We start from the raw sequence: 14,103 nt of genomic DNA on the forward strand, positions 1-14,103 counted from the left end.
CCACGTCGCCCTGTCGCGACTCGCGGTGACCAAAGTCTGTTCCATACTGGTCATCCTTTACCATGTACTCGAAGTTGTAGTTAGCGGGTTCCTAAGAATACATTACCGATTTTAGTTACACAATTTTAGTTCTTGCTTATTAAAACATGCAACGTGAATAAATCTATCCACATAGTTATACATATTCTGTGTTATTAATAAACGCGAAGTAAAGTTATTCCAAATTTAAAACTTTGTCACAATTTAACACATATTCACGTAGTTTCAAAATGGAATGATCTTTTACTCCGAAACATAGTAACGAAGGCGTTAACATATCTAAGGTTTTATTAACATTTCTAAAAGGGCTTGTAAATAGAAAGCTAAATATTGAAAATAAACAAATGATCATATTAACTCAGGAAAAAATATTGTTATTCGTTATCCATCTTTGCTTTAAAAAGTAATTGTATTTGACGAAACGTGTTCAACTGTAGACACTAACTATGATGAACTAAAGCCACCTGAAACTGTTAAAACTGTTTTTCAATTAAAAGGTCAGCTAAGGTAATTTTTTTTAATTGAGCTTTAATTTCCGTGCATTATTTTAGAAAGGTACTAAACAAGCCTTGCGGGCCTACCATGAACTCTTATTGCGATTCAATTGACAACCTAAAATGAACTGCTTTGCTATTTCGTACCACGACGTGATTAGAGCTATCTAATTTAGGTTGACGTCAAATCAACTGAATAAATCGCAATGATGTCAATTGAATTTCAAAAATGATATCAACTGAATCGCAAACTGATTTAGTTCGTTCATTCATTCGTACCTTGAGGTGTTATTTTAACCTAAACTGGATAGCTTATTTGTCAAAGTGACCGATTCGAAAAAAGTTGCTACTTCCTTAGATGAAAGTGAATCGTGTTGGTAATAACTTTTAAAAAATAGTGAAAACATAGAAAAGAAAAATTATATTGATTAAAGATGAGATGAGAATACTTTATTGGACTTTTTTGTAAAACAAAATACTGAAAATAAATACCAAAAATGTAAATACGAGAGTAAGACGTAGCTTGTCACACACACTAAATTAATAAACCTGGCCTGTTTTAATCGGTTGTGTAGCAGCAACAGGCTCTATCTAGATGTATAAATTATGTAATGACTAACGTATGTTTGCATTATTTATACTTTCGTCGATCAAAGGTTCTTTTGCTGGCCGCTAACTTAATAATAAACATACCATCGCTCTACTTACTCCATTACTTCCGTCATCGTAGCTTCCTTGTCTCCCTTGACCAGAGTATCCACCTATAAATAAGAGAATAAAGTTCATTCATTACAGGAAACCTTACTGGCTGTTCCTCCATACAAACGTTCTCGACTATTTCCTCCGTGATATTTAACCCTAGATCAAAATTATTAAAGTTTAAGCTTCTTTTGGCGCGTGAGGGAAAAATTATCAGGATAGAGTGCGCGCGCAAACCATCACGCAAATTCGAAACCCTGACGTTAGTTATTAACTAGACTATATATACTATACTAAGCCTCTTGTAACACATATTTCTATTGGACCACAACCAATGGACGAGAAAGAAATTTCAATATGTAATTTCAAATTATATACAAGTTTAAAAAAAATCACTCTAATTGAATATAAATAATTTAATAATATTTAATTATACGTTATTTAAGTTAATTACTCGTATGCCATATAATAATAATTTCATTGGTTGTATTTAATACATTATTTATTACTATATTGTTTTTTTACAAACGTAAAATATATTTTTGTTTTATTAAGCTAAAGAAGAATAACGGCTTGTGTACAAACACATTTTTTTTACAAATAAGATCAATATCGTCATTATCTGTGTCTCTCTGTTTTGCTTTTGCTCGTCACCTTGAGACATAAGATGTTAAGTCTCATTTTCCCAGTTAATTCACTAGCTACGGCGTCCTTCAGACCGAAACACAGTAACGCTTACACATTACTGCTTCACGGCATAAATAGGCGCCGTTGGGGAACCCATAATTTAGCCGGCATTCTGTGCAAAGGAGTCTCCATTGGTATACCCATAGTAACCATAGTACAGACTATGCCTAGTCTGGGGCAAGATCGTGTGTGTTATGGTGTGTCAATATTATATTATTGTGTTTCGGTTTAAAGGTCGCCGAAGCTATAGTCCGGAAACTAGGTGCGCGACCGTCCCACGTGGTGACAGACGGTGGCGGCGTAACCCGGTATCAGAGATATCAGCGGGTGGTGTTGCGGGAAGGGCAACGCGTGAGACTGACGTAGCCCGCTACGCTCTGATATGTTTGGGACGTTCGCGCACGTAGTTGTCGGACTATAGTGATATGACTGGGCCAATGAGACATATCTCAAGTGACGAGATTTAGAATATTGGGATAATTATGGAATTCTGAGCGGCTCTACATTATAATGTGCAGGGCGTATCACTAACAATAACATGAGGGGATTTTTGTGTTTGTCTTATGACTTTTTCTCATTAAAAAAACCATCAATATTATTCAGGACTTGGTATAAAAACTAATGCGCAAAATAATAACTTTCTACAAACCTGTGTTCCCAAAACCAGGGACGCCGTATTCTTGAGAAAGTCCTGCCAACTGCATTCTGTCAATGCCCTGGTTGGGTGTTCCGTATTGTGTTGAAGGCTGATTCTGAGGGGAAAGGTACTCCTGCTGGGGCTTACGGCTTGGTACTCCATATTCTGTAGATGGCCGCCGGCTAAAGTTGTTTTTTGGTCGACTGTTGGCAAAACAATGTTTACAAAAATAACTAAAGACTTCTATAAGACATATAAAATGTGGAGTAGCAAAGTGTATTATTTATTTTATGTTATAAATACATTATGTGCAAGTAGCGCTCAATCCGGCTCGAAGGACCAATAACAAATTTGACCTGGATTATAAGTAGAAAATATAGAATTGTACATAATATAATGTGAACTGTTTCTTTGATGTTAGTTATCTACTTAACTAAGGATCAGAATGCAAATTTGTCGTGATACATAAACAATTATTAGCTAACGCATATGTGGAGAAGTGCAAATAAAAGAAAGAATATAAAAAAATATTTAATTATATACAGTTCTTCACTAAGTAACCTACCATTAACTTAATAATTACTTAAGTTTGCCAATGCGTGGTTTTTATGCACAGAATGCCGACTAGGCGGGTACTTATGGTGGTACTTTTCTGCTGTGAAGCTGTAAGTGAAACTATTGTCCTAATGAGTTTGGACATCTTAAAGTGACGAGCACAATTGCGATGCCACTGAAAATTCTGGGTTAATCATAACGTCAGTCTTGATTAACCCTGTTTATGTCAGTCTTGTTTTGTTTGTGCAAGTTTTTTACAAAATATAATAGGGGAGGTTTTATCAGTGGGAGGCTTCTTTCCACAGGGTGCCGGCTAGATTATGGGTGTCACAATGGCACCTTTTTCTGTCATGAAGCAGTAATCTATAAGCATTATAGTATTTCGGTCTGAAGGGCGCCGTAGCTAGTGAAATTACACGTGAATCCTTAGCGGGTCTGTATAGTAATGGGCAAGGTGCGTCTATCACCATCAGCTCAATGTCCTGCCCTTATTGTCAAAACATAGATGCTGACTTCTTTTGGCGTGCAACGCAAGACATTATTATATGTTTTACCATAGATTTAACTTTCTGGGCACACACCCTATGTTACGTAAATGTTTGGAAACCCTTCTGTAGGTTGTGCTGTTTAGTACTCTTGTTTGGCCTCAGCTTCAAAAGAGTATTTTTAATATTGCCTTAGAGAAGGTCTTTGGTTGCCAGTTGCCTTCAATTTTCTGGCGTAGAGTACCCAATTTATATTTTCAGTTCCTGATAAAGTTTACAATTCAGCATCAAAATTAAACTTACCCGATCAATGCTTGAGTCTGTCGCTGCCCAAATCTTGGTGCTCCATAGCTGGCTGACGGAGCCGATAAGCCGTTTTGTGGGGGTAGATAGCTGAAAAAATAATTATTGAAATGTTGCATATTTTAAATCTATCATGGTTATATAGAGATTTTGAGATACTGGAATTTCCTTTATGTTGTTCCAAGGCAATTCAAATACTTGAAAAAAATATCGAAAATGCAATAATTACTGATAACAGTGTGGAAATTGTATTCAAATAGAATCTTAGACTTGTTCGAATGGCCTCTACCAGAAGCGAGATAGTTATTCCATATGAATTTCAATATGAAGATCTGATCTGTATCTATAGAAACCTTTAGGGTGTATCTAATAACGTTTTTAAGTATAAATAAATATGTCACTTTGATCTAGAAGCTTTGTCGAAAGAAGCTCATTCTACAGTATTGTATGTACGTGGAAGAAATTTTCTTGCACAATGTACTATGGAGAAATGCTACGTGTATCGACTCGTGCGCTCTAGAACGAAATTAAATTACTATTCTACTAAATACTGTATTATGCCAATACTGATGAACCGTGAAAGCATGCATGCGATGTAAATAAATAAAGTTAGAACGATTTTGTGAATGTCTAAGAAACTGATCTTTGTATAACCATTTTTTATAACCTATATTTTGTGACATATACTTATCTAAGCATATTTATTGAGAAGATATAAGTAGTTTTAGTTTCCTTACTTAATAAATCCACCATTACCAGTTTAACGTAAAGTTGACCAGTATTTTATAGTAAGCAAATATTATAGTCAACACACTTCTGAAGTCAATTTTCTTTCAAATCTCACCTATTAACTGGGGGCTCTGCAAACGCCGAAGCAATCAACAAACAGACGGACAGTAACTGAAACATACAGAAAATATTTTATCAGTTTTGAATTAAGGATCACTAAAACATCCGGAAACATTATTTGATAATAAATTCAATGTCCGTATGGTTTTCAAACGACTGGGTCTCTACAATCTCGTCCTACTCCCGGGAGCCCGGGCGACCTCTCCTCCTCACGCCACGCGGTCCTTTTCATTTTGTGTTGTAAATTGTCCATCGACTGTCATCGTGTTTCCAACATTGCCAGCCTATCTCCATTTGAGCCTTTTAGCGAAGTGTACAGCATCCTTTACCTTGGTTATTTTACGAATTATTATGTTTCTGTATATCATCTCAGCTATATATTTAAACAGCACCTTTCCATTGCCCTCTGTTTTGTCTTGATTTTGTGTCTTGCCTCGTGATCATAAATCCACGTTGGGCAGCCATAGGTTAGACATGGTAGAATTGTTGTATCTTAAATTATTCTTTTCAATTTAATTGGCAGTTGCGATTTGAGAATCAACTTTTGCGCCCAATGCGTTCTCCATGTACTCTCATCCCTATTTCCTCTATTTCAGCTATGTCTGAAATTTGTTTTCCAAGGTAAGTGTAATTCGTTACATACCCGGCCCTTCGTTAACCAGTACTGGCGTCATCTCGCTGTTTGTCATGATTTTTGTTTTTTCTAAGTTAATTTCCAGGGCTACCTGAACACAAGCAGTCTAATGTTCGTTAATCATGGTGTTGAGCTTATATGGATTCTCAGTAAGTCTTCCATTACATTTTGTAGGACAGCTATAAATAGTTTTAGTGATTAAACTAAGGGACTTAACTAAACCTGAAAAACTAGACGTGACTAAACTAATTAAGGAACCCCTTTGTCTGACTCCTCGGTTGATGATGATCCTGGTGCCCCCTTTATTAGAGTGACACTACTAGTACAATTAAAATATATTTTTTGATAATATTTATGTAACTTGCGTAAGTATTTTGTTTGTTTAATGCTTCCCATATGCTATTATGAGCTATCGCTCATCGCGACTCTATCGAGTCGAAAGGTTACTTATTGTTAACAAAAGTATTGCTATTGCTAAAATAAAACTATTATCTTTACCTTCATGATTTGGCGTAGAGACGTTGAGATCTGTAATTAAACCAAACATGAATTTATTGAAAATGTTTCCGTGTATAACATGGAAATAAATAACGCTAAGGAACGTGCTAGAATTATTTCATTGTTCCTGTTCTGTAAATAATGTCACAGCAGAACTGTCAAAAGGTGCTTCAATATTTGTATCATAGAAATAAATGTTCATAAAAAATAGATATAAAAAATGTAAAGAATCGAAATAAAAACTATTATTTCTCTCAAGGTGGATTAAAATGCACACAATGTGCAAAAATTGATTAAAATTGGTTTCGTACTGTAATATGAATTTTTTATATATTAAGATATAGATAATTTGAAATATTTTATATTCGCGATGTATTCACCTGTTACTTGCAGGACCACAGTTTTTGGATATTGCAATAAATTTGTAGAATTGACACGTGTTTGTATCCTGACTTGTTGATGGACAAATAAATAAATAAAAATAAACTGATCTTGAAAAAGGTGCACAAACAACGAAACATACATACAAACCGACAAACAGCCAAAAATTTTAACAACAACTTTTAGTTAACTTGTATAATTTGCTTTTCATACAGACAGTATTTGACGCTTACGACTTTGAAAATATGAAGTTTGTATCTCCAATCTAATGTAAAATATAATATATTCACTCAAAATGATATTAAATATTTTATAAATACCTTTGAGATAACGTTGGCTGTTATATTAAATGATGGATACAGTTCGAGTGATGGTCAGTAAGGATATCTCGCACTTATATACTAAATATTTCTAATGTATAACTAGATTGTTTATGTGCGCAAGCGCACATCTTGTTATGACTTAGGTGAAGGGTACTCTACTCATGATTAAATATTTATAACGAGTGAAAAACCCGCGATTTCGTCTTCCAATGCATACTGTATATATACTAGCTATCCCGGCAAACGCTCTTCTGCTAAATTTATTGAAGTAGGCGTTCCTTTGCGGAAATCCATAATGATTTGAGTTTTCTTTAGTGTTAATTCCGCCTTAGCCTTAGCTTTAATTAACATTGGCATCATTTGCTCTTTTGTTATAAATTTAAATATAAATTTATAAAAAAAAATGCCAATAAAAATAGATTACGACCGATTCTCATGCCTATGAGATACATAAAAAATTATAAAATTGGATAAATCCAGGGCGTTCCACTTACTACCTTGTTTCGTCTTGTGTCTTTTTTATAAAAAAAATGAAAATCGATAGACTTAGAATGGAAAATTGTAACCAATAGAAAAAAGGCATAAAAAGGCATTTATTTTCTCAAAATTGATTCCTTTAGAATTCTTTTTGATGTCATTTCTAATACTAGATACTACTACCGTTTCAGAAACGGCGAGAAGAAGCGGCGCAACAAACTCTCCCAGTATTCTTTTTTTGTGCTCTTTTTAATATATTCATTTTAATTTGTCAATGTATACATTAACTAGTGGTTTAATATTGAAAATAATAAGGAGCAAAATATGTCTGGCGCAGCTGACTTTTTACGACTTGTCAATCAGAATCGGTAACTGTAATATTATATGAGCTTTCCTTTTCTATCTCCGCTAGATATGTTCTTCTCTCTCGCACGCTTTGTTCGTCAATACGCTAGTATTTTGTGTCTATGTGAAAATCAGCCCTTGGAATATTAAATTCTTAAGTAGAGCTACCATCAGTTGGAACTCACTACAATCGCCAAAACCTAAAATGGCGAAGCGTGCTTTTACGTACTCGGTCGTTAGACATTGCATCTGATACATAATTTAACTACTACTAGAATTTAACACGGCTTTACTTGCGTTAATATCAAAATAACGTACATCGTCTATCTGTTCTATCGGTACACTTTTCAAACTTTACGGGTTTTCTATGTTAAGCTTAATCATTACATTATTTATTTCGCTTTGTACGATATTCGTGGTATAAATTCAAAGTGAAAAATCATTTATTTAATTAGATTCTTAAGACTTATGAACCAATATCTCGAGAACATATGCTCTGAAATTGAAGACCATGCCGAGAAACACCAGGCAGGGGATCTTTTTAAGAAGATCAAGGAAATAACCCGTAAATTCAAGCCATCGTCATGCGTAATAGATGATGAGGATGGAAATACAATCCATGAAGTCAAGAAGAGAAGAAAGATGGAGGGAGTTTTGCGAAGAACTTTATCAGAACCAGTCAAACCGGTCTACACTGGCACCCGCAACACCAATTGATGCAGAACCATCAATACTCCGTACGGAAATTGAATATGCCATCCGGAAACTGAAAAACAACAAGGCTCCGGGACCAGATTGTATCACAGTGGAGGTTCTAAAGGCCCTGGGACTTAGGTATAACCCAACTGCACAACATATGCAACGCAGTATGGCAAACTGGACACTGGCCATCGGACTGGACACACTCGTCTATACTCCCTCTTCATAAAAAGGGCAGTAAGAAACTGTAATAACTACAGAACAATCGCCCTGGTGTCACACGGTAGTAAGATTCTACTACATGTAATCAACGCGAGATTGCGATCCTTACTCGGCTGGCGAATACCGCAAGAACAAGCAGGTTTTGTAAAGGGCTGAGGAACGAGAGAGCAAATCCTGAATCTAATAGAAGAAAAATGCTACGAGTACAACACGCCGACCTTCATGTGCTTTGTTGACTACCAGAAGGCTTTTGACTGCGTAAAATGGGAAGAACTGTGGCATGTACTCTCAATGTCAGATGTTCCAGCGCATCTTGTTATGCTAATACGCAGCCTCTATGAGTCAGGGTATGGCACAGTTACGATTGAGGATGTCACATCGAGCACATTTAAGTTCCAAAAAGGTGTTCGACAGGGATGCGTGATCTCCCCTATCCTATTCAACATATACGGAGAACAGATAATGCGACAAACGCTAGAAAACTGGGAAGGTGGCATTAAGATAGGTGGAGTCATAATATCGTATCTCCGCTATGCCGATGACACCACCCTATTTGCATCATCCGAAGTGGAAATGAAAGAGTTGCCGGACAAGCTATAGGCCACCAGCCTCAGGATGGGTCTGGCAATAAATACGGCCAAAACCAAGGTCATGGTCGTCGAACGCTTCGCAGCCATCCCGCGCACTGAACTCCTACAGAGCTATGAAACCGTGGATCAGTTCAACTACCTTGGCTCAGTGATCACGAACAGAGGCAACTGCGAGATCAAAATAAGGAGGTGATTTGGAATGGCCAAAACAGCAATGACACAGCTAAGCAAGGTGTGGAAGGACAGAAATATCACCAATCGGATGAAAATTGGTCCGCTCTCTTGTCTTTCCCATCGCGCTCTATGGAGCTGAATCTTGGGCCCTGAAATCCACTGACAGGCAACGGATTGACGCGTTTGAGATGTGGTGCTGGCGCTGCATGCTAAGGGTACCATGGACGGCTTACCGCACTAACGCCTCGATCCTTAAACAGCTTAAAATAGGGAGTAGTCCACGTCTATCCACTACCTATCTGCAGCGGATCATGGGATACTTTGGCCACATTGCACGACGGGGTGCTGATAACCTTGAACGTTTGATGGTCACCGGGAAAATTGAGGGGAAGAGACCAAGAGGCCGGAGCCCACGGCGCTGGTCTGACCAAATATCCGAGCAGACTAAACAACCCATCAGCATCGCACTCCACCATGCGACAGATCGAAACAGATGGAGGAAAGCTGTAGACGAACTTAAGCGGAGTCACGATCCTCAGCAATGAGGGAACCACTGTGAAGATGAATGAAATTTGAAATTAATTTTGAAAATTGCTATACACTTACCTCTATTTTTTTTTATGGAATAGGAGGACAAACGAGCGTACGTACTACTTCAGTAGATTTGGGCTTTAATGAGAAAAAATTGGTAAGAAAATTTTCCTTCTCTCTTTTAATCAAATATAAACAACATCAGGAGTTTAAAATATATTATTTATCTTGTATCTTGTATGCCTTATATCTTGTATCAAAAACATAACTTGTAAAAAACTACGTTTAAAAAACCGACTTCAATAACTCTAAAGTATTAAATAACTTATTAAAATTTAATTTAATACACCTTTAATGCAAATCCAATATACTATTAATATTATAAATGTGAAAGTTTGTATGTCTGGATGTATGTTTGAACTTCCTTAACGCAAACACAACTAAATGGTATTTGATGAAACTGCAATAATATAGCTTACACACCAGAATAACATATAGGCTATAATTTATAAAAATATTGTGTGAATTATCTATACATTGAAATAAAATTGGAGTGTCTGTTTGTAATATTGAAATCACCGTTTTTTACTAAATGTATATTATGAATACATATACGGTACATACACCAAAATAATTTTTTTTACAATTTTTGTCTGTCTGTCTGTTTGTTTCGTCTAATCCGGCGACTTTTATTGGCAGGTAGCTGATGTAATAAGGAGTAACTTAGGCTACGTTTATTTTAGAAAAATAAAGCAATATCCAAGAAACGGTCTAACTCTAAAAATAATTTAAATGGCAAAACAACGTTTGCCGGGTCAGCTAGTCTTTAATATTAATTAAATAGTAATATTTGCATGTGCTGCCTATTGATAGGGTTTAAGTCGGTGCTTGCCCGCTTAAAGCGGGATAGCCGCTCAAAGTCACGCGTGACGAGTGTAGGTGCAGGTACCTGCCTTTTTTATTATATTTGGCTTGGCACCGACTTTAAACCTATCAATAGGTAGCACATACAAATAATAGTATTTTATCAATATAAAAGGTATTGGATTTTCATAAAAGGTGTATTAAATTAAATCTTAGTTACTTAAGTTATTTTATTTTTTACTGTTTAGTGTCATTAATCAGGCACACTATAGGATTTCGTTGTCTACTGTTGATTATAAGTCCTTCGTAATGTGCCGCGCGCCTTAAACAATAGTGATCCCAAGAAACGGTAACGGAAAAAGAGATTCGACTCTGAAAAACTGCTGTTCGAAACTCTATTACACGTTCTTGTGAGACAGTGAAATATCTTGAAGAAGGTCTGATAGTTATTAATAACAGGTAGCCAAAGACCCACTTATCAGGACATGGATTAATAATAATAATATATAATCAAGTTAAATGAAAACTCCTAAAAAAGCCTTACACAGAATTCATTGTCTGTGTAAATATTCTTCGTGAACATTCTAGTCACAATGAGTAATTGCATCTAGCAAATACGATGATTTATTATCTGGAACAGGTCGACCTGGCTGGCACCACAAGCAACACCTGTTCATGAGTTGGCATGGACCAGCCATCGTTCCCTTCGCACATATTTGTGGGAAGGAAACGACCCGGTATCATTATTCAAAATCCTTTATGTTTTATATAAATAGATATATTATCCGAAAGTCGGTTCTTTGAAAAGTGAGGAGTGAGGAGGTCAGGTATAATGCAGGTGGCAGGTGCCAGGTGCCGCGTCTCTAGACTGTATACAGTTGTTGTTACGTATGCGGTTGGCGATTGGGTAAAGGATAGTAATCATCACTCCTGTAAGGAACAGTTTCTGTACTTACTCTAGGAATATAAATAAAAATTCAAATTAAATAGTTGATTACGTCCCAACTCTCAATGCCTTATCACGATATAGCTGATTGAATTAAATGTTGTTAAGTCTTTATTACTACATGATTGAGTTTTCTAGACTTCAACTACAACTTCAACTACAAGCTGACAACGAACTTCGTGTAAATTTCTTATCACGAATCCTAATCGTCGAAATGATTCCTTCGCCAACGCAGGTACGCCATACGACACATACATTTTGATCTCAGCCAAAAGGCCAATAAACCATTACCATAGACAACGCAGAAATATGGTCGTGGAAAGAAATCTTTCGGACGAATGTAAGACCCTGCGGGACTCTACCTGTAATGTTCAGTTCTTGTCATGTGTTTGTTATGTTTCCTTGTAATAAATATAAATAATAAGCAGTAATGTGCTTCGAAATTTTCACAATAATTTCGATTTGAAAGTCCGTTCAAGTGGGCTAATTAGACTTGCCACCTTATGTGTCAAAGTAATGTTCACGATAAAGATGCTGCTCAAAATAATGTATTTTTCAAGAAAAAACTTGACAAGTTTTTTAAAGAGTTTGAGTTTAAAATTACTTCTCCCTGTCATGTACTTAATTCTGTTGTAAGAAAAGTAAGATAAAAACAAAATCTTTTAAATTTGGAATAACACATTTTCGCGTATTTTTTTAATAAACGCTTCATATATGTTATTTTAATATACAGATAAAGTTAAGCGCTATTTGTTACCTTGGAGGTGATATCTACTGTAGACAGGTGGTTTTGGAAAAATTATAAAGAGCTCACGAAACGTCGGGTTAAATCAAATAATAATTAAAAGTAACTTTTACGACAAAACTACTGTAAAAACACAGTTACATTTACACGCGTTTGAATCATTTGAAATGTGTTTTATTTAGTATAAATAATTAATATACAAAGAGCAAGCGGGAAAGTATTTGTATTATTAGATTAAACTCAAGATCATAATCCTTTGTAATAATTTGAACACAAACATCAAACTGGTATTGTGTAGTTTATTGATTTGTGCGTTGTGCAAGTTACAACATACTTGATATAATGAGACCGCATAAAGCGATTCTTGCATTATTTGATTCTCTCGTGACTCGTGAGTATACGCACGAGTGCTGTATACAAGTGAAACGTAATTAAGATGAAACTTACAACTTGTTAAGTGTTATGTTGGCACACTGAGCCTATTTCATCGTATAAACCGCACTATCTGTTAACACGTCGTTGGTGTAACCAACTCACGGTAGTTGGACTCCTCTCCGCCCCTTGTCACACAACGTCACACTTCGTCGACCCCCTCCCACCCCCATAACGTGTGACATGTGTTATGGATGGCCCCTTAAACAAAGTGTTAGAAATATATGTATATATATATGTAATGTGTACACTACAACAATATATTAATAGAACAGTAGCCTAACTCAGCGGTCTCCTTGAAATCTATACCTTCGTCTGGGCGGAGCGCTAGGGTTGATACAAACAAAATGATTAACGACGCAGACGGCGCGGAGCAGCTAATATAATTCAGAGAGTGTCGGCGGCGTACGGCGTGACATTCACTAGTTGTGTCTCCCCAAGATTGCTTAGCGGCCGTGTACGTCATATGTATGTGTGCGTGCGTCGATCCGAGACAACTCAGTTCTTTTGGGTCTTCTAATAAATACCGAATCGGTCAATTTATGTAGTCCCTACTTAAGCATCCTTCTGTATTAAGTTATAACGTAATAAATAATATAAGTAAAGAAAAATACAACATTTGTATTAATCTTAGGTTTAAATGGATCAAAGTTGTGTTGTGTCAATAAAAGCGACATATGACAGCAAAGCTTTGCATCCATAAAATGGAATTATTAACGACATGAAACATTGCCTTAAATGGTTCATAATTATATCGCAATGTCGGCATCAAGTATGCTCCAGTTAAATTAAAACCGTACACAAAATACATCACGAACTTAAAGCAATCATTTCTGATGTTACGCAAATTAATCGAATCAAGAACAATGCGTCACTGTTGTTGGATTTTTTAAGGTTAGTGATGGGATTGTTGATGTCGATATTTGTTATGTAATAGTTATTATTTGTGTAAATGTTCAGATATTTTTATATGAATATAGATGGGTGACCTCGTGGTATGTCATTACCGCGGCCCATACTCTCTATTTATTCCACAAGATTCACAAAACTGTTGTCAACCTTATTAGCCGTCGCATAAACGTACATATTTTATGAATTCGAAAACTCAAAACACGTGGCGGGTGAGGAATGAAGTTCTACCCCACCACTGATTATAACAGTTATGTATGTATATAGTAATGAAGTAAACGAAATAAATAAGAGATAATTGCCTCAGAATTTTGTAATATCAGATAAAAATAAATTTAAAAAGAGCTCAAAATGAGTTTTTAAGCAACAAATCTGAAAAAAAAAAATATTTTTTTTTTATATCTGTAATTGTCATTTTCTTCAAATTAAACACGCTTAGACATGCTTTTTAAAATTAGAGTTACAAAATGATACTTAACAATTTATTCAAACAACCTAATAATATTTCAAACGATTCAATACCATCACTATTTTGCAACTACAACGCGCTGTCATGTTCGATTAACTTCAAGATCTAGACGTCGA

At 35.8% G+C, this 14,103-nt stretch overlaps 1 long non-coding RNA gene across 1 annotated transcript; it reads right to left on the minus strand.

The window, feature by feature from the left end:
- On the minus strand, positions 1-6,624 carry LOC126976105 (uncharacterized). Its single transcript, XR_007731836.1, has 7 exons — positions 6,582-6,624; positions 5,881-5,910; positions 4,744-4,799; positions 3,900-3,989; positions 2,569-2,759; positions 1,242-1,294; positions 1-91 (listed from the first exon to the last, which is right to left on the minus strand). It is a non-coding gene; the product is annotated as an uncharacterized LOC126976105 (long non-coding RNA).
- Positions 6,625-14,103: the final 7,479 nt, after the last annotated feature.

This window comes from Leptidea sinapis, chromosome 39, assembly GCF_905404315.1.
Source record: "Leptidea sinapis chromosome 39, ilLepSina1.1, whole genome shotgun sequence".
NCBI classification, from domain to species: domain Eukaryota; kingdom Metazoa; phylum Arthropoda; class Insecta; order Lepidoptera; family Pieridae; genus Leptidea; species Leptidea sinapis.